This window comes from Cynara cardunculus, unplaced genomic scaffold (assembly GCF_001531365.2).
Source record: "Cynara cardunculus var. scolymus isolate 2C unplaced genomic scaffold, CcrdV1 Un_Scaffold_1939, whole genome shotgun sequence".
In the NCBI taxonomy this organism is placed as follows: domain Eukaryota; kingdom Viridiplantae; phylum Streptophyta; class Magnoliopsida; order Asterales; family Asteraceae; genus Cynara; species Cynara cardunculus.
Window position 1 is genome coordinate 3,437 of NW_020200923.1, and position 25,271 is coordinate 28,707.

The 25,271-nt window shown below is 32.9% G+C and overlaps 3 pseudogenes; all 3 read right to left on the bottom strand.

Moving 5' to 3' along the window:
* Positions 1-4,128: 4,128 nt before the first annotated feature.
* LOC112502793 lies at positions 4,129-21,135 on the bottom strand (annotated as a pseudogene).
* On the bottom strand, positions 14,324-14,520 carry LOC112502800 (annotated as a pseudogene).
* On the bottom strand, positions 17,792-17,995 carry LOC112502801 (annotated as a pseudogene).
* Positions 21,136-25,271: the final 4,136 nt, after the last annotated feature.

The following is a 25,271-nucleotide window of genomic DNA, read 5'->3' on the forward strand; positions in this document are numbered from 1 at the left end:
TAATTATATTTTAGATTTTTTATATTTAAAATGAGATGTTTATCCTGTATTTGATTATGTTTATCTGCAGTTAGTTACACGAATTCAGATATGGGATGACATCGGATAAGGATGAACGAGTTTAAGAGTTTTTAAGAGTTTTAAGAGTTTAAGAGTTTTAAGAGTTTAAGAGTTTAAGAGTTTTTAAGAGTTTTAGTCAAATGCTTTATAATATAGTATAGATATTACTTACAATTCTAGATTACAAGCAAATTATACGTAATTACAACTTATTAAAGCTTCATTTTAATTTCTTATAACTAACTATAGATAAACATAATCAAATATGAGATAAACATCTGATTTTAAATAGAAAATATCTAAAATATAATTAAGATAATCATTAAGTTACAATAAAATATTTAATTATTATCCTATAAAGAAATATATTACGTTCTTATTTAAAACTAATTTCATATATATTATTAGTCACCTACGAAATCCATGCTCCATCTTGCGTTATATATCATTAGTCACCATATATAACAATAATTAATAAAAACTAATTTAATATATCTATACTATATTATAAATTATTTGACAAAAACTTTTAAAAACCATTTTTTATGCATGCAATACTGTATATTAATGCATACTACTTAAAATTAATATTACAAGTAAATTATGCATAAGTACAACTTATTAAAGCTCCATGTTTGAATTTACGTAACTAACTGTGAATAAACATAACCAATTACAGGATAAACATCTCATTTTAAAATATAAAAAATCTAAAATATAATTAGAATAATTATCGAGTTCTAACAAAATAATTAATTATTATCTTTATAAGAAAATTATATTATTAAACCAAATAAAAATTAGTTCGTTATTAAAATTGAATTGGAAAATAACACAGAAAATAAGAATTTTAAATAGTTAATTTGATACTGATATCGATATATTTTTTGTCAATGTTTTATGATATCTTCAAATTTATATTTTATTCAAAATAAAAATATTATGGTTTTTTCAAAATCACATAAGACCATACTATAGCATCCACATAATAAAATGAAATATTAAAATCAAGATGTATCTCGTTGCATTGTGCTAGTACCCATTTTAAGTTTTTTTTTTTAAACTAAAGATTTTAAGATATCTAAATATAAAGTGCTATTAATAGTATAAAATATTTTGCTAGAATTAAAACAAGTTATGTTTTTATTTTAAATCAAAATATTTTAACCAAAAAATGATAATGTTATATTTTTTTAATTTGATATTGATATTAATATTTATTGCATTAATTGTTTTATTTTTTTAAGTAACTAGATATATTCAATCTTAATTTGTAATTTTTATTATATTTAAACATAAATTTTGAAAATTTTAAAATTAAAAGTTATATTATTTTTTATTTTTAATTTATAATAAAATTTAATTTTGAAAAAAACAAAACATGTTGTATTCCTGGTGGGCCAGAGAGGGGTGAAGAAGAGAGATTGGTGAGAAAATCCAACATGTTTGGGCCAAGTAGCCATACATGCATGCATTGCCGCTTGCTTCACGTCTGTTACGTTTTTATATTTATCTTAGAGCAAACAACAAATGTGGTCCCTGTGGTTTGTTAGAAATAACATTTTTCATTCATGTAGTTTTGAAATTACAAGTTGGTCATCAGGGGTTTTTAAAAAACACACAAATTTGGTCTCTTTTATCGATTTTATGATTTTGGTCCTTGTGGTTTTTTTAATTGGGTTAAAGGCTAAAAGTTTGATAAAATAACAAAAATATCCCTCATTTAATGAATTTTCTAATCATTAGAGGAAGGGACTAAATCAAAACGTTTTTGCAAACCATAATGACCATCTTTTCATTTCAAAATTATAAGAACGAAAAGTGTTATATATTACAGACTACAGGGACCAAACTTGTAGTTTACTCTAATATATATATATATATATATATATATATATATATATATATATACTGTTTATTGATGCATATTACTTAACATTCAAGATTACAAGTAAATTGTGCATAAGTACAACTTATAAAGCTCTAGGTTTGAATTCGTGTAACTAACTGCGGATAAACATAATCAAATAGAAGATAAACATCTCATTTTAAAATATGATTAGGATAATTATTAAGTTCTAACATAATACTTAATTATTATGTTTATAACAAATATATTATTAAACCTAAATTAAGTTACTTCGTAACGTTAAATTAAATTATATTAAAAAATTTAAATTAAAAATGAATACACAAACAATAACTTTTAAATAGTTAATTTGATACTAATATTGATATATTTTTTGCAAATTTTATATGGTATTTTCAAATTTATATTTTATTCAAAAATATAACATTATCGTTTTTTTCAAAACCATATAAAATCATATTATATCGACATGGATAAAAAATAAAACAAAACATTGAAATGAAAATGTGTCTCGATGCATTGCACGAGTACCCTTCTAGTATTATAATTATGCACAAGAAAATTTCATAATTAAACAATTCTCACATCTTGTTCATATCTACAGATAGATTATATGAATACACATCGATCTTTAAACAAAAAATATTAACTTGAATTAAATAACAAAATCTGAAACATATGAAATCTGATTCCAAGAAGTAAAATTAAAGAAAGTGATGATAAACCAACCTGGTTTTAAGTTCTCTCGGCTGGTGTTAAAAACGAATCAAATCGAATCGAACCGAACCTCCCTCAACTCCACCGTTAAGTTGGTGTTTTAGAAATCAGAATCGATATTTTAGCTAGCTAGCAAGCAAGGCAGGCGCACCCAATTAAACAGATCAAGTTCTTTCCATTTGAACGCAAACAAGTAAATTGTACGTAAATACAATTTATTAAAGTTTTTTTTTTAATTCTTGTAACTAACTACAGATAAACATAATCAAATACGAGAAAAACATTTTATTATAAATATAAAAAATCCAAAATATAATTAGGATAATTATTGAGTTATAATAAAACACTTAATTATTTATCTTACAAAAAATCATATTATTACACCGAAAATATATCACTTTGTTATTAAATTATAATAAAATTTTGAATTAAAGAAATTACACAAAAACGTTAACTTTTAAATAGCTAATTTGACATTAATGTCGATAAATTTTTTATTATATATATATATATATATATATTTATTATTATAACGAAATAGGGTTCATTCAGGGTTCAATGGTACAATTATGGACACCGTTGTAGACTATGGCCAAGCATAATCCATCAGTACCAAAATCATGTTTTAATTCATAAATAAGCGTAATGAGACGATTATAACTAGTATATATGACAAAAGATGACCAGAAATGGGTCTTCGAACTGGCCAAGCCCAAATTGGTTATGGTCCTTGATTTACTTTTTGTAACCGGCTCCGACCAAAAACTCAAGGCCCGGTTTTCATTGGCCGGAACATGTTTCGATCCCAGGCCAGGCCTAAACCGGTCCCATTTTTTTCCAAAAATTAATTTTGGCCGTAAAAAATATTGTTTAAAGATTTTTTTTGCACAATATTTTATTGAAATACACTTTTAAATCTTTAATCGACTCATTCAAATACAATTTAAAAATAACTTATTTGAAAATCTTGTACAAATATTGACATAACTAATATATAATTTATAATAACTTATTTTTTAAAAAAATTGGGCCCTAGTATAATCGGTCCCAAATCAGGTCATAAATTTGGGTAAAAGTCTTTACCAGTTACAGACTGTCAGACAAGTTACAGACTGTCAGATCGGTTCCAAATTGGTCCCGATTCCGGGCTTGACCGGGCCCGTTTGACCATCTCTACGTGTTACATGGAGATGATCTTGGTACTAATTAATTGTTGTAGTGGGCCATTGTGTATATTAACCTCATCGTTCTGGAATCTCAAATTTTTAGTAGCATTATTTTTGATAATTTTCATGATTGCGTGTTTTTAAACTGTTTGACTGCTTTTTTAGGTAATCTTTTTAACTTTATCTGTTAGACATGTTAGTAACAAAGTGACCCAAGTGGCTTTTTTTACACATATGGGTTGAAATTGAACTCTTTATACGTATGTAAAAACAATCCTGGCAGCTAGAATGTCACAAGCCAATTAAGACCGAGTATAACAAGATTCGTCATTATTTCAAGTTCTTATTTTTCCAAAATTTGTCTTCCCGCATTTCCACTTGTTTTATCGTTCTTCTTCTGTTGTCTATAATAGCTTTAAGAGCCGAGGGATCGTAGGGTGGAGGCATATTACATGGGGTCGTATCTGTTGGGTACTCCACAAGCGAATCCGCCATGAACTTCCTCCATTTTCCATCCGCAAGGCATGCCATCGACTCTGAACATAGCTCTACTGCATTTGGATGGATGGTAGGTTTGAACTTCAAGAGCTTGGCGTATTCGGTAAGTAGATGTAACATGTAGTCATAAGCATTTTCCATCTTCACAAATTCTTGAATGAACCGGCTTGATGCGTCGCCATTCTCTTGTGCCTAGTGGGGGTTCATGAAATCAACACATGGTTAACAGAAGGCTATTGTAAATTAAGGTAATGTTTGACAACTATAAGCTAGCTTATTTTCATGTTTATTAGAAAGTCGTGTTTATTAAGGCATAAGCTAACTTTTGAAAAACTATCTCAGATGGCTTATTGAACTTTTTTTTTATTACTTTTTTTGTAATTATACCCCTATATACCCTTTTTATGTCGTTTTACATTGTCATATAATATATAAGTTATTTTTTTACCAAATGTGACTAGTTTATCAGCTAAAAACTAGTTTGTCAAACATCGCGCAGACATGCATAGGTTGTAGTATGAAAGAGCCCTGCTCCATTTTTATTTTGGTTGAAAAGAGAGAACTACCCTTAACGAAAACTACACATTCTTCAGATCAGAAATACATGTAGAATGTAATTTTACCTCGGAGGTGTGATTGTTGCCCCACTCGACGGCAAATTTAAGAGATTTACATTTGTCGGTTTCTCAAATAGGCCAAAAATGCTTGAGTGGTGACATCCCTCTTATGAAGAAAGTGTAGAAATGTGGGGTTATATATAACGTTGGCGAATCACACGCCAATATGTATTTCTCACTCACCGACCATGCCCATCCTTCTACGTATATTTTATACCTGTAAGTACATTGGTCTTCAACATTCGAATTCTTGTATCTTTGTGCTGATTCATTTTCCCAATTCTGTTACATCAAATTACCATTTATTAAACCAAAAATAGAAATTTGGAACTAGTTTAATACCATTCAAAATAATATACTAGAAAATTATAACTCATTTTAAGTAAAGTTCAACATTCGAAAACATGTATCGTATACAATGTACAATTACCTGAGAAAATAAACGGGTGGCCCAGTCAACATGAGGAGTGTGGTTGCATTTGAGAAGGTCGGCCCTAACGGGGGCCACATTACGGTTACCCTTCCAATATGCGTAGGGTACCCTCTCCTTCCATTTCACTCTCTTGTTTCCTTCTTTAATATCCTTCAATGCAACTTCCCATGGCTTTTGATTTGTCTCAGGCCTGTTGTAAAACAATAAAACCGTTCATTTATTCATAAGCATGTTCTTCATTTGTTTATGGATTAAATTTATATAAGATTAGGGGTGTTCGAGATCTGGTCTGGATATAACTAACCTTCTTTTTAGCAAACCAAATCAAAAGTGCGGTTTAAAATGTGTTCTAACTTGTGTCGATTTGGCATCATGCGACCAAAAATCGGTCAGGGTGGACTACAAAATATTTGTATGAATTGCAATTGAAAGTCATTCGATAAAACTGTGGTATCGTGCTAATATAGATGGTGTAAAAGTCCATAATGTAATCTGATATGATAAAATAATGAATGAACTAAACTACATCGTTGTGTTCTTGAAAAGAAAGGAAAGTAAATGAATTTTTTAGTTGTACGAGATTTGCTCTTTTCATCCTTATTTCTTTTCTTTTCCGTTACTTTTATTTGAGAAAAAGGAGTTGGAATAAAATGTGGAAATCAAATTAAAAGTAAAATACAATACATGTGATTGAATGCTATGTTAACAGCTCGTTTTGTCTTGTAAATAAGGTCCAAATAATATATATATATATATATATATATATATTACTATATTATAAAGTCTTTAACAAAAACTCTTAAAAACCACTTTTTATGCATAAAGTACTGTTTATTAATGCATATTACTTAAAACTCAAGATTGCAAGTAGATTGTGCATAAGTACAATTTATTAAAGCTCCATGTTTGAACTCATGTAACTAACTATAGATAAACATAACCAAATAGAGGATAAACATCTCATTTTAAATATAAAAAATCTGTAATATAATTAGGATAATCATTAAGTTCTAATAAAATACTTAATTATTATATTTATAAAAAATTGTATTATTAAACCAAAAATAAAAAAAATGAGTTAAAGAAATTACATAAAAAAGAGAAATTTTAAATTGTTAGTTTTGGTACTAATATCAATATATTTTTTTTAAAATTTTATGATATCTTCATATTTATATTTTATTTAAAAATAAAAACAGTATGCTTTTTTCTAAAAAAAACATAAAACCGTATTATAAAATCGCCTAAGACAAAAAAAAATATAACATTAAAATCGAGATGTATCTCATTTCTATTAATTTGAATTTAATTCTTTTTTTTCCATCATTTAAAATGTGAAATAAAAGGTTTTTGATTTGGTTCATGTGCAGCAAGAAAATGAGAACAAGTATTTTGCTCATTTAAATTTGGGCCACATTTGCAGCAAATAAGAGAACCATTTACATTTTATGGTTTGGGTTTCATGAGGGTACAACAAGTAAAGAAGAGCAGCATCGAGGCCTAAATTGCAGCCCAGAGAACAAAGGGAAATGGTCCAGCATCTGTTTAGATGGCGTATGTCCTTCGACGGCCGACTTCAAAAGCCATGCGCCGTGGACGCTCAGATTCCGGCCATCGCGACTTCTCCGGTGAGTAAAACTCGCACCAACATTAGTCTCTGTTTCATTGCTTCTAAATTATGCTCGGGCGATTTTCAAGTGAGTTTATCCCGTACCCCAAGTCACGTGCGTCAAAAATCGAACGATTTTTCGATTGGGGTATCAGGGGGGAGGTCGTTGACGGTCATGGGCCTTTTAGTAATTTTCACAAAAGAATTTGTTATGTCCCTTCCGAACTAACCATAAGTTGCTTTCCCGCCAAATCTTTCCATCTATACACATACACACACGTGTATATATATATATATATATATGTGTGTGTGTAGGAGGTGAGATTGATGCATAGTCTCTTTTATGAAAGAAAATGCCGAAAACCAAGAAGCATAAGCAGACTAAGGGCCAGAATAACTTTTGCAAATGGTGTTACAAGCACATAGAAAATCGGGGAAGACTCTTTCAACACCAACGTTCTTGTCGGGTAAGTAATTGTAAATTTGATTGATTATGAGAATTAATTGTAGATGTTGATAATGAAACTCTGCAGAAGAAACCTAGCAACCAAAAGATGGAAGAACAAAGAGCACACAAAATACTGGATGCAATCCTTAGGATGAGGGAGAAGAAGAATTTGAAGAAGGGAGCTGGATACCTCCACCATCATCACCACCACCACCGACAACTACTGGTGCGCTGAGGTTTAGATTTTATGAATCATACTGCAGAATAAAAGTGAGGTTTAGATTTTATGAATCATACTGCAGAATAAAAGTGAGGTTTAGATTTTATGAAACAGAGATGCACACATATATACATATGTATATGTGTGATGTTTTTGGAAGCTTTCAATGGCAGGAGGGAAACAAAATAAAACAAGTTTTTGCAAAGTATAATTGTTACTCTCAACAAGGATATAATATTTTGCTTTCAGTTAAGGTTCAAAGCAAAATATCATATCCTATCCTTGTTGAGAGTAACAATTATACTCTGCAAAAACGTGTTTGATTTTGTTTTCCTCCTGCCATTGAGAGCTTCCAAAAACATCACACATATACATATACATATATATGTATATGTATATATGTGTGTATCTCTGTTTCATAAAATCTAAACCTCACTTTTATTCTGCAGTATGATCCATAAAATCTAAACCTCACTTTTATTCTGCAGTATGATTCATAAAATCTAAACCTCAGGCGCACCGGCTGTAGTTGTGGTTGTCGGTGGTGGTGGTGGAGGACTTGCCCTACTACATCCAGCTCCCTTCTTCTTCTTCAAATTCTTCTTCTCCCTCATCCTAAGGATTGCATCCTGTATCTCTTGTGCTCTTTGAGCTCTTTGTTCTTCCATCTGCTGGTTGCTAGGTTTCTTCTGCAGAATTCCATCATCAACATCTACAATTAATTCTCATAATCAATCAAATTTACAAATCCTTCAATTACTTACCCGACAAAAACGTTGATGTTGAAAGAGTCTTCCCTGATTTTCTATGTGCTTGTAACACCATTTGTAGAAGTTGCTCTGGCCCTTAGTCTGCTTATGCTTCTTGGTTTTCGGCATTTTCTTTCATAAAAGAGGCTATGCATCGATCTCACCTCCTATATATATATATATATATATATATATATATATACACACGTGTGTGTATGTGTATAGATGGAAAGATTTGGCGGGAAAGCAACTTATGGTTAGTTCGGAAGGGACATAACAAATTCTTTTGTGAAAGTTACTAAAAGGCCCATGACTGTCAACGACCTCCCCCCTTTGACTGTCAACGACCTCCCCACTGATACCCCAATCGAAAAATCGTACGATCAGAGACTAACGTGGGTTTGGGTGCGAGTTTTACTCACCGGAGAAGTCGCAATGGCCGGAATCGGAGGTCCACGGCGCATGGCTTTTGATACTGGTGAAGTCGGCCGTCAAAGGACAGCAATGTAAACAGATGATGGACCATTTCCCTTTGTTCTCTGTGCTGCAATTCAGGCCTCGATGCTGCTCTTCTTTACTTGTTGTACCCTCATGAAACCCAACCCAAATCATAAAATGTAAAATGTAAATGGTTCTCTTATTTGCTGCAAATGTGACCCAAATTTAAATGAGCAAAATACTTGTTCTCATTTTCTTGCTGCACATGATACAAATCAAAAACCTTTTATTTCACATTTTAAAAGATGAAAAAAAAGAATTATATACTAAATTCAAATTAATATAGCATAGACAATTAATTATTTTGAGTTTCTAGAATAATTATTTTGAGACCAGTCGCATAGGCAATTATTTTGACTGGTTTCAATAAATTCTGGGTCATCATAGACTCTAGAATAAATTCTGACTGGTATAGTCGCATAGACAATAATTTTGAGAAGCATGGTTTCAATAAATGTCCATACGAACAAACACTTTTTATCAAAGATTGCAAAGGTGAGTTTCTGTTCGTTTGTTTGTATGTGGACGAGCTGATCTTTGTCAGATATATCCCGACCTTAATAGAAGAATTTAAGCACTCAATGAAGTCAGAAGCAAATATTAGTTCCACACCCATGGAGTTTGGCCTTAGTTGTCCAAGGATTCCAGAGAAGATGAGATAGATTCAAGTCTGTTCAGAAGTTTGGTGTTTGAGTAAACAGAAATATATATCAAAACCTACACATTGAAATACTGGATTTATTATCAAATTACAGACGTTATATATGTTATGATGTTATTGCAGAAAGCATTTAGAGCATAAAATGTGAAGTTAAGGACAATATCCAGTTAGCCTAAGACTCAATCAAATGACCGGACATTCACAAATGATATATTTATCTAAGAAAACCTGCCTTCTGATGCTATATTTTTTATGCAAATAAATTCCCGTCTCTAGAATCAGAATCCACAAGGACAAACGATAGCAGGATTGCAGATTTGCAGGAAGATAAACACCATCACAAGTCACCAATCAAATTGCTGTGTGAAACGGAAACCTTGCAAGAACTAAGTAGCCTACACAGGGTCGGAGACAGAGTGCATAAACTTAGACCTAAAGGCTAAATCACCTAAATACTAATCAAGAAAATTAAGCAGTAAGCAGTTGCTATGGAGTCGTCGGAGAAAACAGAGAACAAAAGGACTTACCGATTTCCGTCGTCCGTCGAGAGCACTGCCGCCTGCCGGAGGCGTGAGGAGGAGGACTGAGCGTATAGCGTCGATGTCGATGCCGCTGGAGGACTGCTCACTGCCGTCTCGTCTCTCGCGCTGGAGGCTGTCGTCGGTCACTGCTCACGCCTCACTGGTCTCCGATGTCGCTCGCTGCTGGAGGACTGGATTCAAGAGTGGAGCGGCCGCCTGCAATTGTGTATGCGTAACCAAAAAATTCCTTCTTAGGGGTGTTTGGGATTGCTTATGATGCTTATCGACTTATTTCATTTCAGTCTATACCGCTAATAAGCTATTTCTAGTGTTTGGGTTTTTTTAAAAAAAAAAACTGTTTATTCCGGTGCCAAACGGATACTAAGCAGTTTTTGATAAATCGATGCTTTCCCTCTGATCTCAGGTTAAAAACCTGATTTTAATCAATGGATACCTCGTGTTAAACCGATGATACCTCTTGATTAATCAAATAGATTGAACAACAAACCTAGATTACTGATCGAGATCAAAATGGTTAAGAAATTTTAGAGAGATCAAAAGAGGATGAACAGGGGAACCACCACCACCGTCCTTGCAAAAGAAAACGAGGAAGACCCTCTGCGATTTTTAATCTCTGCGAACCCAAAAACAAAATCGAGTTGGAGGGTTGAAAATCGATAACCAAAAACAACCCCAGTTGGAGTTGAAGCAGTAGTGGGGGCGGAGGAAGAAAACAGATCAATATTTAAGAGAGGGAGAGAGAAGACAAGGTGGGAAAATGGATATGAGACATGGGGAAGGAGATGGTGGTTCACGGCGGTTGGAGGTGGTGATGGTGGTACATGGCGGTTGGAGATGGTGATGGTCTTCACCAGGAGATTGAGGGGAGAAGGGGATGAGAAGGCAGCCGTCAGGCTGGAGGAGACATTGTAGGGTTAGGTTCTTTTTATTAATATATTTTGTATTTGTTTTTATTGTTTTATACTTTGAAAATTTTAGAGATAAAAATAAAATAAAATGATGATTTAATATTCTTTTGTTGTAGAGATCTATTGTTTTTATCATAGGGGGTGTTTGGGATTGCTTATCAAAACGGCTTATTAACTTATTTCAGTTTGGTACCGGAGATAAACAGTTTTTTAGTGTTTGGGTAAAAAAAAAAAACTGCTTATACCAGTGCCAAACCGGTAATAAGCAGTTTTTGATAAGTTAATCCGTAGTGACTTATGAAAATCGACTTATTACCGATTTACCATTTTAACCATGTCTAACACCTATCCTAATAATCATTGATATCTCTTTCTCCCATTAACAGATACGTTCTCCATAGATACGTCTTCTCCGTAGATACGTCTTCTCCTCCAAAGCCAAACCCTAAAAATCATCTTCACTACCATGTTTTACAGAGAGAAAAAGGGGAAATGTAGGTGGGTTCAAGAGAGAGAGAAAAAAGATTCCAAATTTGCATTAGTTAAGGCATGTTGCTGTTGTTCTTCGAAATGTTTTCATGAAACAAAGAAAGATTCAATGTGGGTTTTTCTTGTTTTGAGGAATGGATTTTTGTCTTGGAAGAACGTTCGATGGATGATTTTTTCCTATAAGTCAATAATATAGAAGACTGTCCTTTTTGGTCATTTTACAGATATAAGCAAAATTTGTCAAACACTAAAAAACAACTTATCAGCTTAAGTTTGGTACCGCTATAAGCTAATCCAAACACTTTTTACAAAACTCCGATTTGATACCGCATAAGTTAATAAGCACTTTTACAAAAAAACATAAGTTGTTTTAAATAAACAATCCCAAACACCCCCATAAATTATTAATAATATTGGTATAAATTTTTGTTAATTATTAATTTTATTGATGTAAATTTTTATCAAATATATTATTATAAATGATGAAAAATAAATTTTTACACGTTAAAAAATCAAATAAGTTAATAAGCAATCTCAAACACTTCCATAAGTCAATAATATGAAATATTGTCTTTTTTGATCATTTTACATATATAAGCAAAATTTGTCAAACACTAAAAAATAACTTATCAGCTTATTGTTTTTTGATACCGTTATAAGTTAATCCAAACACTTTTTACAAAACTCCGGTTTAATACCACATAAGTTAATAAGCATTTTTACAAAAAAAAAATATATAAGTTGTTTTAAATAAGCAATCTCAAACACTCCCTTAGTAGTAAAAAAATGCACAGGGACCAAGGCCTAAAGGCCCAACAAACCACATATGTGTGTGTGTTATTATACAACCATTTGCATTTGTACATTCAATATAACTCAATATAAATCGTCCATTTAATTTGATGAATATGTAATTTTATAGAAGTTTTTTGATTGTTTTCTAATATAAAAGTATTGATCATAGTTAATGGCCCATGAAGTTTATTTATAAATTGGTATATATAATGACTAATATTTTTTAGATTCAAAAAAGTAATAAAATTCTATAGTTCCATTGTCGCGGCTGGTTGCATTATATAAATGATCGTGTCATGAATAGCATACAAGATGAATCTCGGGAATGCTATTCTAATGTCGTTAAATAGCTTGCTAAAAATGGTTATATAATTCATTGTTATGAAATTTTGTGATGTAACGGGTACCTTGTCGTAAACTTCTATAATAAAGAGCACCCCATCAAAACATACCAGTGTTACCTTCTTCTTTTTTTGGGAAGACTGTCTTGACTAATCCCAGTGAATTGTGACTGTACGAAATCAATCCTGATAAACTCATTGGCTACAATTTTTGTGTACGCATGGAATCGAACATTTGACAGATGAGATATTCCACTTTTTTTCTCCATACTTCAACCATTACGCTACACCCTCTTGTGGTTCGAGTATTACCTTTCCTTTTTTCTACTTTAACCTGTAATGAAATCTGAACTTTCACTTTAATCACCTAAAATATTGGTGTTATAAAAAATATATAAACCATATATAATATTTAAAAACATGCAATCATGAACATTATTAAAAACAATGCTACTAAAAATTTGAGATTGCAGAGCGTTGAGGTTAATATACACGAGGGTCCACTACAACAATTAATTAGTACCAAGGTCATCTCTTTGTAACCTGTAGAGATGGTTAAACGGTCCGGTCAACCAATTTGGAACTAGTCCAATAGTCTATAACTCGGAACGACTTTTATGAAAATTCAAGACCCGATCCGGGACCAGTTTGGGCCTGGCCCGGGATCAGTACCGATTCCGAACAATGGAAGACCGGGCCCTGAGTTTTTTTTTTTGGAACAAGATTAGGACCGGTTACCAATAGTAAATCAAGGACCATAACCAATTTGGACCTGACCTGTGCAAAGACCCATTTTGGTCATCTTTTGTATATATACTAATTACTAGAAGGTTTGAGACATAAAAATAGTCTCTGCAATTTGTGAATAGAAATAACAAAAATTTCCTAACGAGGACTAAGGGTTTCGAACGATTTAAGAAAATCTAACAGAAAATGTTGAATGATCGAAAAAGGATGAAAATGTTTTTTTTATAGAATTAACACGTCAATATTAGTTCGAGCTTTTGAAAAAAATGATAAAAACTGCAACAATATTTACTTTTCACATACTTGGAGCTAGCGACTGCAAACTTAACTTCTGTTCTGAACCGGGGGACAAATGAGAGCGTGTCACGTGTCCCAGACATTCACAGGATATTCATCATGAATGATGTAAAAAATTCATCTTCACTATTCATGATGAATTCATGAATGTGGTAACAAATTCATATTCATTATTCATGATGAATAAGAACAAATAGGGACACGTGTAGCGCTCCCCCGTTTCACAAAAGAAAACAGGCATGCAAATGAACTTTCCTCTTTGAAACTATTTGTTAAGATTACTTACGACCAATCTTATGGTTACTTAATTTATCATGGGCAAGTAATTTATCGGTAGATCAACGTTCAAATCTAAAAAAGGCAGTTTGTTTTCTTTCTTTTTTCTTCGACAAAATGCTGAGAGATAGAAAGACAGAAACTCGGTTACTTGAGTCCGAGTTACGGTGTCCATGATCAAAATAAGATGAAATCATAACCGTAGAAGATACAAAATATCGTTATAGGCATTTCATCAAACACTAGCTCTACATTCCAATCTAATTGTGTCTATGATCCAAGTGAAATGAATCATAACCGTAGAAGAGAGAGAATCTCGTTGAGGCATTTCATTGAACACCGAGGCCCCAAGAGAAGAAAACAAAAATAAAAAAGTAATTGTTATCTGTCAGACAACCATATAACCATGCCAAAACCCATCAGATGGGGTGGCAACGATCATCTACCGAGTCATGGTCGAGACCATGGTTATCTGTTAATCACGCTCTGGTTACATGGTCGTGGTTTATCAACCGATATGGGTTTTTATCTTCTTAGGAATCAAGAATACAAAGATACGAGCCTATAAAGTAAGGTCAAGTTTTTATCTTCTTTTCTTCAAGATATATAGAGATCTTGTATTGCAGCAATGGCCGATGTGGGAGGAGACCCTGCGATTCCCACACTATTAAACTTTGGCCTGAACTTATTTGAGGCCCAATACCGGCTGTTAAGGTTGGTTAAACATCCAACTCACCCACCTCTTTTGTTATATTAACGTTACCAAATGGCAATCGGCTTAGCGGTATCGTAGTCTTTAGCCTCTTAGTAGATGATCAGGGGTTCAAACCTCACCAAATGTGAGAAGGGTGTGTGGGTTTATTTATTGCATTTGCCGTATATAAATATTATATACTTCAAAAACGAGTTTTAGAAATAAAAAATATCTTAAAATAACAAAGTAACATACAAGATTCACTTAACCATTGGGGCTAAACTACTAAAACGTTATAATCGTCAAATAGACTAATATAAGAGGTAATTGAGCTAAACACATGGGCTAAAAATCAAAATGTATATAATTGGGCTCCATAACACCAATGTTTTGTTCAAAACCTCGATTAACGTTTACAAATCTAGTTGAGTCGAGCCAAGCCATTTGAGCATACAATTTTCGAGCCAAACATATTTACACGTTATGTAAACAAAATATAAAAATTATTGAGCTTGGGTAAATAAACGAGTTAAACGATCTCAAATTCGAGCTCATAAACGAGCATCGAGCTCAACTTATACATTGAAAAATATTCGAGCTTGAGGAAGAGCCCAATTTTGAAAAAGTTAATCAAGCTAGAGCCTAATATAACTTCATCAAGCCGAGCTCGAACAACCTGTTACTTGACTCTACTCGGCTCGTTTACACCCCTAAGCTGGGAGCCGTTGCACCAGGTGCTAAAGCGTGGGTGTTTTGTATCCATCGAGCAAAGATGGGTTGTAATTGAACGAATACAAAAGTTATGGTAGGACAGAAGTCTTTGAATGCAACAACTCTATTTAGTATTTAGAGCATCCACCGTAGAGATTCTTGATTTTTCCCACCAATCAACGCCAACTCAATGAAATAAAAAACCCAATAAAATCGGGTCACGTATGCCAGAGTCTAGAAAGCAAGAGGACAACACATCCAATAGTCCGATAGATAAAAAGATAAACAAAATCAATAGTAGAGTTGAACTTCTCATTCGGCTCATGTTCTTTCAACCGCATTAGCCGTTTTAGGCACGAGAATCCTCACGATGAACGCTAACAGCAGCTGCCATCGAAAACCCACCGATGAGAAATAGACCACATAGCCCTTTAAGATTTAGAATTTTCAAAAGCCATTGATTGTTGGTTAAACCGCTTATTCTCCAACTTGTTTAAAGTCCCATGTTCTCATAGTCTCGCAATCTTATCTGTCTCGAGATCTCAGGGGCCACGGATGAACCTTGCGGTAATGCCTGCGAATGATAGCTTTGATGCTAACCGGGATTTGTTCAATGGTTAATATGGAACTCAATGTTGCAATGTAGCTTCAAGTGAGCACAAGCACTACAAACATCCATACACTCACTACTGTTATAGAATCGGGATTTGGAGATGATTCGTGGACTGCATAATTTCGTTCGATCGTCAAAGTTCACTTTCCAAATACAATAATTCGTCCCTTATTGCGTTGAGTATCATGAACTTCATATCGGGATAATCCAAGAGAAAACTCTAATCTCAAAGGCTGTGAGATCGAGTCGAGTCCTTATATACACCTAGATTCTCGTTTACGTATTTACATGAGAGATCAACAGTCACGGGCGGTTATAACCGTTAACGGATAAGACTTGGTAGCAGTTACATCTTGCATCAGAATCAGAAGCAACGCCATGAAATTTGGTTCCACGATCCAGTTCCAATTTCTATCAATTTTTGGAACAATTTCAAGAAGGTTTCCAACCTTTTGAAATTCATCCGGTTCATCTCGAAACTAAATTCTCTAACTCTTCTTAGAATCCATAAACCAGGGCAGACTTGGGAGCCGTTTACCAAACGCTTACCCGGATAAGTGCTTATTGCAAAATCAACATTACCACTTACTTTTCAGGTAAGACTTTAGTCCACCAAAACGATATCATATGAAACAATTGTCTGGACAGTGCTAACCGTGGTAAGATAATCCACCAAAACGGTATTTTATGTAACAATTTACCCGGTAAGTGCTAACCATGGTAAGACTTTAGTCCACCAAAACGGTACCATATGTAACATTACCCGGTAAGTGCTAACCATGGTAGGAGTTGTTGCCCTCACTTGCCTGATAGGACTCTCGGTCCTTGCCTTTGCTCTTACCGTGTAGGATATTTGGTCCTTGTTATATTCATCTGGTAAGGTAATGTGACTTGGTAAGTCTTTACCCAGGTAAATATTCGGTAAACCGACCCTAAGTTAAGTTTTTAGCAATTTCCGGAACAATTTCAAGAAGGTTTCCAATCTTTTGAAATTCGTCCAGATCATCCCGAAACTAAAATTCTCCAACTCTTCTTAGAATCCATAAACCAAAGACTCTGAGGGACGGACCATAATTTTTTTTAAACGGTGGCACCGTTTGACCATAAGAAAAAAACATAGGAATTTTTTTTCAAACGGTGATACCGTTTGACTATAAGAAACAAATATACGAATTTTTTTTCAAACGGTGGCACCGTTTGATGAAGAAAATGACACTAACATGATTCGGATTTGGGTGTGGAGTAGAATAAAAGCCTTGCAAACCAACTGTACCAAATAAAACTTGTTCTCATTGTAGTTTCAAAATACATACGGTGGCACACAACAAATTAATACGGTTGCACCGTTCACAAAACCTAAATTTTTTACCCTTCGACGGAGAAACGATACGGTGGCACGTGCCACCCATGGCACTTAACTAGGTCCGTCTATGGCTCTGCCCCTTGGACCACCGCTAGAGGCGCTGCCCTAGAACCCCGTAAGGGGTGCGGCCACCTTGACCCTCCGCCTTATGGCAATCTAAGCTGATAAAGACAACATTTGCCGGTATGCACTCTGCACCTGTTAATACACTTATGTTTGTCTTGTCACCTAATCAATTTCATGTAAATCACGATCACACAAAAATGATTGATGACAGTAAAACCACCAACGACTACAAATCTTGACAACTTACTTTGCAGTTTCCGCCCTGCAATTTCAAACACCAACTCTGTCTATGTTCCTTTGTCTGTTCAATAAAGTACAGAGACAGAAGGACAAAAACTTGGTTACAGGAGTCCCATTTACTCTGTCCATGAATCATCTGTAGAAGAGACAACTTCATTCAGGCATTTCGTCGAACACTTGCTTTGCGAAATGAGTCAAAAGACGAAAAAAAAAACGAAATGAGTCAAAAGACCATAGATATTTGTTAATCACGCTCAGGTTACATAAACATGGCTCATCAACCAGATGGGTTTCTGTCCATTTAATTTAAGAATCAAGAATACAGAGGTACAAACCTATAGAACAGATCCTGTTCAAGTATGGTCGTGCCTTCATGTTCGTTCCTTCAAAATATGAAGATATAACATTTGGCAGTAGAGCGATGTGGGAGGCTGGCAGTAGATGCTGCTCGCTGCACACCATATAGACACTCTTCCTCTGACTCGAGTCCAACTTATTTCAGGCCCAGGACTGCCGTTAAGGTCGGTTACTTTTCGTTAAAACTTGAACATAACATTTAGGGATCATTTATCAAACGTTAATCCGGTAAATGTTTATTGTAAAAATCAACACTTCTATTTTACTTATTGGGTAAGATTTTAGTTTATTAAAACAATATCGCATGCAAGAATTTTATTTTTATCTAGTAAACACTTACCGGGTAAGAGTTGTCATTCTCACCTAGCATGTAAGACTCTCGGTCCTTCTCATTAATTTTGTTGGATAATATTCTCAATGCTTGTTATATTCATTTGACACAATAAAGTGATTTGATAAACATTTACCCGGTAAGTATTTAATAAACGGCTCCTTAGACCGTCTTTAGCATTAAAGAGGTTAAAACTTAAAAGAAACGTGATAACATCCCTCTTGATGAATAAAAAAAATTCCAACCACGATGGTGGTGTCTGATTGGTTTGAGCTTGACTCCAAAGGTCAAAAGTAGCAGGAGGTCCCAAGTTCAAATCAAAGAAGGAATAAAAATCTCCTTGTAGCCACAGAGGTTCAAATACGGTAACTCTGGGCTATCTACAAAACAGATGATCGTTCTGAACACAATATTTGAATATATATTTTTTAACGGATTAGATATTCAAGTTAAAAAATATATATTCTATACACAAGTACACCGGCACACCTTTAGAATATAAATAGGAACTTGATATGTGCTTTGTTTTAATTAGTTGAAAAATTAAAAATTAAAAGAATTTCATAAAAAAAATTATTATAGTTAAATGGCATATAAAAATAAAAACTTTAACGAATTTAATTAAACTAATTAATACACACAAAAAAATAATTATAGTTAAATGATACATTAATAATACTAGAATGATATTTGCATAATGCTAGAATGATATTCGCATAATGCAGCGAGATACATCTCGATTTTAATGTTTTTTTTTTTTTTGTGTGTCTCAGTCGATGTTATAATACAGTTTTATGTGGTTTTGAAAAAACGATTATGTTTTTTATTTTTGAATAAAATATAAATACAAAGATATCATACAAAAATAAAAAATAATTGATATTAATACTAAACTAACTATTTAAAGTTCCTCCTTTTTTTATATATTTTTTAATTCATTTTTTTTATTTTTGGTTTAATAATATAATTTTTTATAAAGATAATAATTAAATATTTTGTTATAACTCAATAATTATCCTAGTTATATTTTAGATTTTTTTATATTTAAAATGAGATGTTTATCCATAATTTGATTATGTTTATCTACAGTTAGTTACACAAATTCATATATGAAACTTTAATTAGTTGTACTTACGCACAATTTATTTATAAAGAGAAAAGTTTAAAAAATCCAACAAACTTTTTCATTTTGAATGGTTTAGTCCATTAACTATTAACTATTTTTTTGGATGAAAAGAATACTGAACTTTCTCTTTTAAATGAAAAAACCATTAAACCTTTTAATTTTGATTGATTAAGTTCCTGAACATTTTTTTAATAAATAAACCATTGCTTTTTTAAAAATTGGATACCCCATTCTTTTAACCCCCAAAAAGTTGCATTAACCGACTAATAAAAGTTCAATGGTCAATTTATTTTAAAAAAAAATCAGGGTCTTAACCATTCAAAATGTGAAAGTTTAATGATTTTTTTTTCACTCAAAAAATAGTTCAAAGACCTAATCATTCAAAATTAGAAATTTAATGTTTTTTCATTCAAAAAAATAGTTTAAGGACTAAACCATTCAAAATAAAAAGTTTGTTGAGTTTTTTTGAATTTTTCCCAAAAATAAAAGATAAAACTCGTCTAAATCATCTATTTATTTGAATTATATTGCTCCAAATAATAGAAAATGTTACATTTTACCATAACTAAATCTATATTTATGTAAGTGATTATATTCGAATTTCAGTACATCTTCAACAACTATGTTCTTTTAAATATTTTTTAAATTTGGAAAAAGTTTGCTATAATAATCATGATAAACACAATTCTAAAATAGAAAAAAAAAGAGATGAGAGAATATAGAAATATCTAAATTTTAAAATAAATATGAAAAAATATAACATAATTATTGGAGATGCTCTTAATCATTTTTTTTTTGGTGTCCAGGGACTCACAAGAGTTCCATTACAACCTTACGCATAGGAGTGCTCGTGAGGTGGTTGAAAACATTTGAACAACTTAATCCAATGTTTGCGGTTTGAAAAATTTTAATCCAACCCAACCCGAACCAAAGTGTAAACCAACCCAACACGTACGGGTTGATCGAGTTGATATTTTGGTGCATTAAAATATTATTCTAACATTGAATATGTTATTTTTCTACTCATAATTTCTTTTCATCATCAGCCATTAGGTACAACTTATCCATACTTCTTACGTATATCACATTCAGTTAATTTTCTCAATTTACGTATATATGTTCACAGTTACTGAACATATATACGAATGAGTTATATAGAGATGTGAATAGATTAAAAATATGTGTATATGAAAAACGTACATGATAATGTAACTATCTAATGTATATATTAATAGAAATTTAACGATCATATTAAATCCAAGAAATAAAAGGATATCGGGCTCATCGGGTTGGGTTGAGTTCAAATAATAGCAACCTAATACCAAAGGTTTGAAAATTTTACAACTCAATTAGACATCGGGTTACTTCAGGTTAAGTTATTTCGCGTTGGGTTGGGTTGGGTTTATCGGGTTGGTCGGGTTTTTAAACACCCCTACTTACGCATTTATATATCCATTAATTGACCAATCAGAAAATAGATTTTTTTTTTACTGAAGAAGGGCACATTTGTCTTTCTTCGATTTTAGATAACTAATACCTTTTTTAATTAAGATTATTTTATTTCCAATTTTTGTGTGAAATCGTTCTTGATGTGATTGAAAGAGAATAATTTAATGAAACATTCGTTTAGAAGACAATGGAACCCACCTCTGATTCCTTGGTTCCTGAGTTCACCGGGATTTCCTTTCGTCATTGTTATCGGTTCCTCTATATCCGCTAAATGTTAGCCGATGTTCATGGGATTTGAAAGTCCCTGAATTCACGATTATGAAACCCTCCGTAACTTTGAAATTTGGGTTTCCCTATTTTACCTTTAAATTGAATATAATATTTAGTGTCAATGATTCATCTAAACTAATCAATATATTTTTGTAATGCATCACGATACATCTTGATTTTAATATTTTATTTTATTTTTTATGTTTATTGATATAATAATATGGTTTTTATAAAACGATAATGTTTTTATTTTTAAATAAAATATAAATTTGAAAAAAAAAATCTACGATATTAGTATCAAATTAGTTGTTTAAAAGTTCACGTTTTTGTGTAATTTCTTTAATTCAAAATTTTATCATAATTTACTTTAAATTTAATAAGAAAATGATATATTTTCGGTTTAATAATATGATTTTTTGTAAGATAATAATTAAGTGTTTTATTATAACTCAATAATTATCTTAATTACATTTTAGATTTTTTATATTTATAATGAGATGTTTATCTCGTATTTGATGATGTTTATCTTGTATTTAATTATGTTTATCTGTAGTTAGTTACAAAAATTAAAATAAAACTTTAATAAGTTGTATTTACGTACAATTTAGTTGTTGCGTTCAAATGAAAATAACTAGATCTATTTAATTGGGTGCACCTTGCTTGCTAGCTAGCTAAAATATCGATTCTGATTTCTAAAACACCAACTAACGGTGGAGTTGAGGGAGGTTCGATTCGATTCGATTCTAACACCAGCTAAGAGAACTTAAAACGAGGTTGGTTTATCATCACTTTCTATAATTTTTCTTCTTGGAATCAGATTTCATATGTTTTAGATTTTATTATTTAATTCAAGTTCATATTTTTTGTTTAACGATCGATGTGTATTCATGTAATCTATCTGTATATATGAACAAGATGTGATAATTGTTTAGTTATGGAATTTTCTTGTGCTTAATTATAATATATATGAAATTAGTTTTTATTAATTATTGTTATATATATGGTGACTGTTGATATATAATGTGAAGGATTTCGTAGATGAATCATGGATTTCGTAGGTGACTAATGATATATATGAAATTAGTTTTTAATAAGAAACTAATATATTTTCGATTTAATAATATAATTTTGTATAGGATAATAATTAAATATTTTATTATAACTTAATGATTATCTTAATTATATTTTAGATATTTTATATTTAAAATAACATGTTTATCCCATATTTAATTATGTTTATCTCATTCCCATATATAGTTAGTTACAAGAAATTAAAATAAAACCTTAATAAGTTGTAATTACGTATAATTTACTTGTAATCTAGAATTTTAAGTAATATACATCAATAAATGATGTATAAAAAATGATTTTTGAGGTAAAAAATTGAAAATATTTTTAAGATAACGACATTGTATAAAAAGAAAGATATGAAATCCGTACCATAATTAACGGCTCTAAGAAAAAGGCAAGGATCTATTCCGATATATTGGGTGCGAATGGAAAGAAGTTGATCTATTTAATTGGGTGCACCTTGATTGCTTGCTAAACTATCGACTCTGATTTCTGAAACACCAACTACTTAACGGTGGAGCTGCGGGAGGTTCGGTTCAATTTGATTCGATTCGATTCGATTCAATTCGATTCTAACACCAGCTGAAAGAAGAACTTAAAACGAGGTTCGTTTATCATCTCTTTCTTTAATTTTACTTCTTGGAATCAGATTTCATATGTTTCAGATTTTATTATTTAATTCAAGTTCATATTTTTTGTTTAATGATCGATGCGTTTTCATATAATGAATCTATCTGTGTATATGAATAAGGGGTTGTCTACCAAACATTTATCCAGATAAGCGTTTATCAAGTCACGTTAGAATCTTACCCAATAAGAGCGAGATAAGAACCAAGAGTCTTACCTCGTAAGTGTGGGCGACGACTCTTACCATGATAAACGCTTACCGGGTAAATTGTTGCATACGATGTTGTTTTGGTGGATTAACATCTTACACAATAAGTAAATAATAGTGTTAGATTTTTACCGGATAAGTGTTTGGTAAACAACGGCTAACACGTGAGAATTGTTTATTAGTTACGAAATTTTCTTGAAGTTGGTTTTTCATTAATTATTGTTATATATGGATTGGTGACTAATGATATGAAGGATTTGGTAGATACGATGGAGCATGTATTGCCTACTCTCCCTTCAAACTATCCTTGGTTGCTTGCTGTGAACCCAGAACCAGAAGATGACAAAGAAGAACACATTTTCTACACCCTTCATAATCCCATGGTTCAATATCGGTGCCGAATCCCTGAGCTGGTCGGCAGGCATGTCCGAGCCCGTTTCCATGGTTGGATGATTCTCTCCAACCATCCACACGACATCCACTGGTCTCTTTGGAACCCCGTCACGTCCAACTTCATCACCCTCCCTCCCTTGATTCTACGAGATGGACATTCCGACGACATCCGCCATTGTTGTTTGACTTCCCCTCCCGGGGATCCTGGTTCCTTTCTCCTGTTGACGAGAGTTACAAAACCTAACATTGTTTTCTGTAGGTTGGATCCTAAAGCAAACAGATTAATATGGATCGAGATGTCATACTCTGAACAACTCACAAGCATAAACGCTGACCCTCGTAGTATCCTGGATGACACAACTTGTTGCAACGGTAAAGTATATGCCTGGGCCGTTGTCAACCATTTGGCTCATCTCGTACAAATTGACATTGCGGGTAAAGAGAACCGAGTCGTGATAAGTCTGTCGCCAATTGTGAACTTACCCTATCCTGACACTAGCAGCGACCAAACGAGTATATGGTTGAAAGGGTCTTCTGCAGAACTGTTCGCCATTGTAGTAGGTTTCACAAAGGAAAAACCAGTTGATACGTATTTGTATAAATTGGACATGAGTAACAAGGTGTGGATCAAAATGAAAGACCTCAAAAACACTGTAATGTTTCTGAATATGGAGGGTCATGACTCGGTATATTCCAACCCTGCAATGGACTCAAAGTTATCGGGTTATATACACTTTCTTAGCAAAACTGGCAAAGTAATGTATTCGTATGATGTCAAAGATAAAACCATCTCCATGTCTTCTATGCGTTGTCTAGATTTACCACCAAGGCTGGAAACATTCAGTATGACGGTATGGGGAATGCCTGAGTTTAGGTATTGCTTTCGACTCACCATTTTAATTTTAATGGCAAGATTTTTTGTTTCTTTCTTAGAATCATCATCATATCATTTTGTGTAGGTTTGGAGGTGAAAATGAAGAAGGTGATCTTAAACAAGCCGAGGGCAAGGGACATGAGATCATGGTGGTAAGATCAGCTACAGCTACAGCTAAGAATGATTATGGTCATGATGAGGTTGTACAGACAAGTGCATCACGCCTGCTGAATCTCCCGTTTGATGTCTTGAAGATGATTATGGAGTTTTGTGTTGGTATCGAGTACCTTAACTTTCGTGCTACATGCAAGCCTTGTCGTTTAGCAGCACCTATGATTCAATGGAGCAAGGAAAGGATGAGACTGCAGACATATTCGTTAGTTTCGCCATGGCTGATGACACTTGATAAAGATGGAGGCATCATGACTTTTAGGGATCCGATGTTTGGTGAGGATAAGTACTTGATAAAAGCACCTCCAGAATTGTTTGATGATGGAACAATATTATGTTCGAGGTACGGTTGGTTGCTGTCGTATATGGAAGACCGTTGGTTAGCCTTCTTTAACCCCTTCACCAACGATATCCGCAAGCTCCTGCAAGCTCCTAATCTCGAGGTGAGCTATTGTTTCTCAGCACCACCCACTTCCCCCGATTGTATGGTGGTTGGAATTTCACAATCATGTCCTTGGAATGTTTACATCCACTTTGTAGCCGGAGAAGCACATTGGCGTACATTTCATTTGGATTTGGATGGTGAYGATTCGAATTCCTTTGCGTTTCCAACTTSTTGTGGTCGAGATGTTTACGCCATGCATAAAGATGGAGGACTTCATGCTTTCAGAGAAATCGGGGACGTTGACACATTCTCTTGGGAGAGGGTTGCAGAAGAAATTGGAGGCGACCCACAAAGCCCAAAGGCTGAGTATTTCCAATCGAA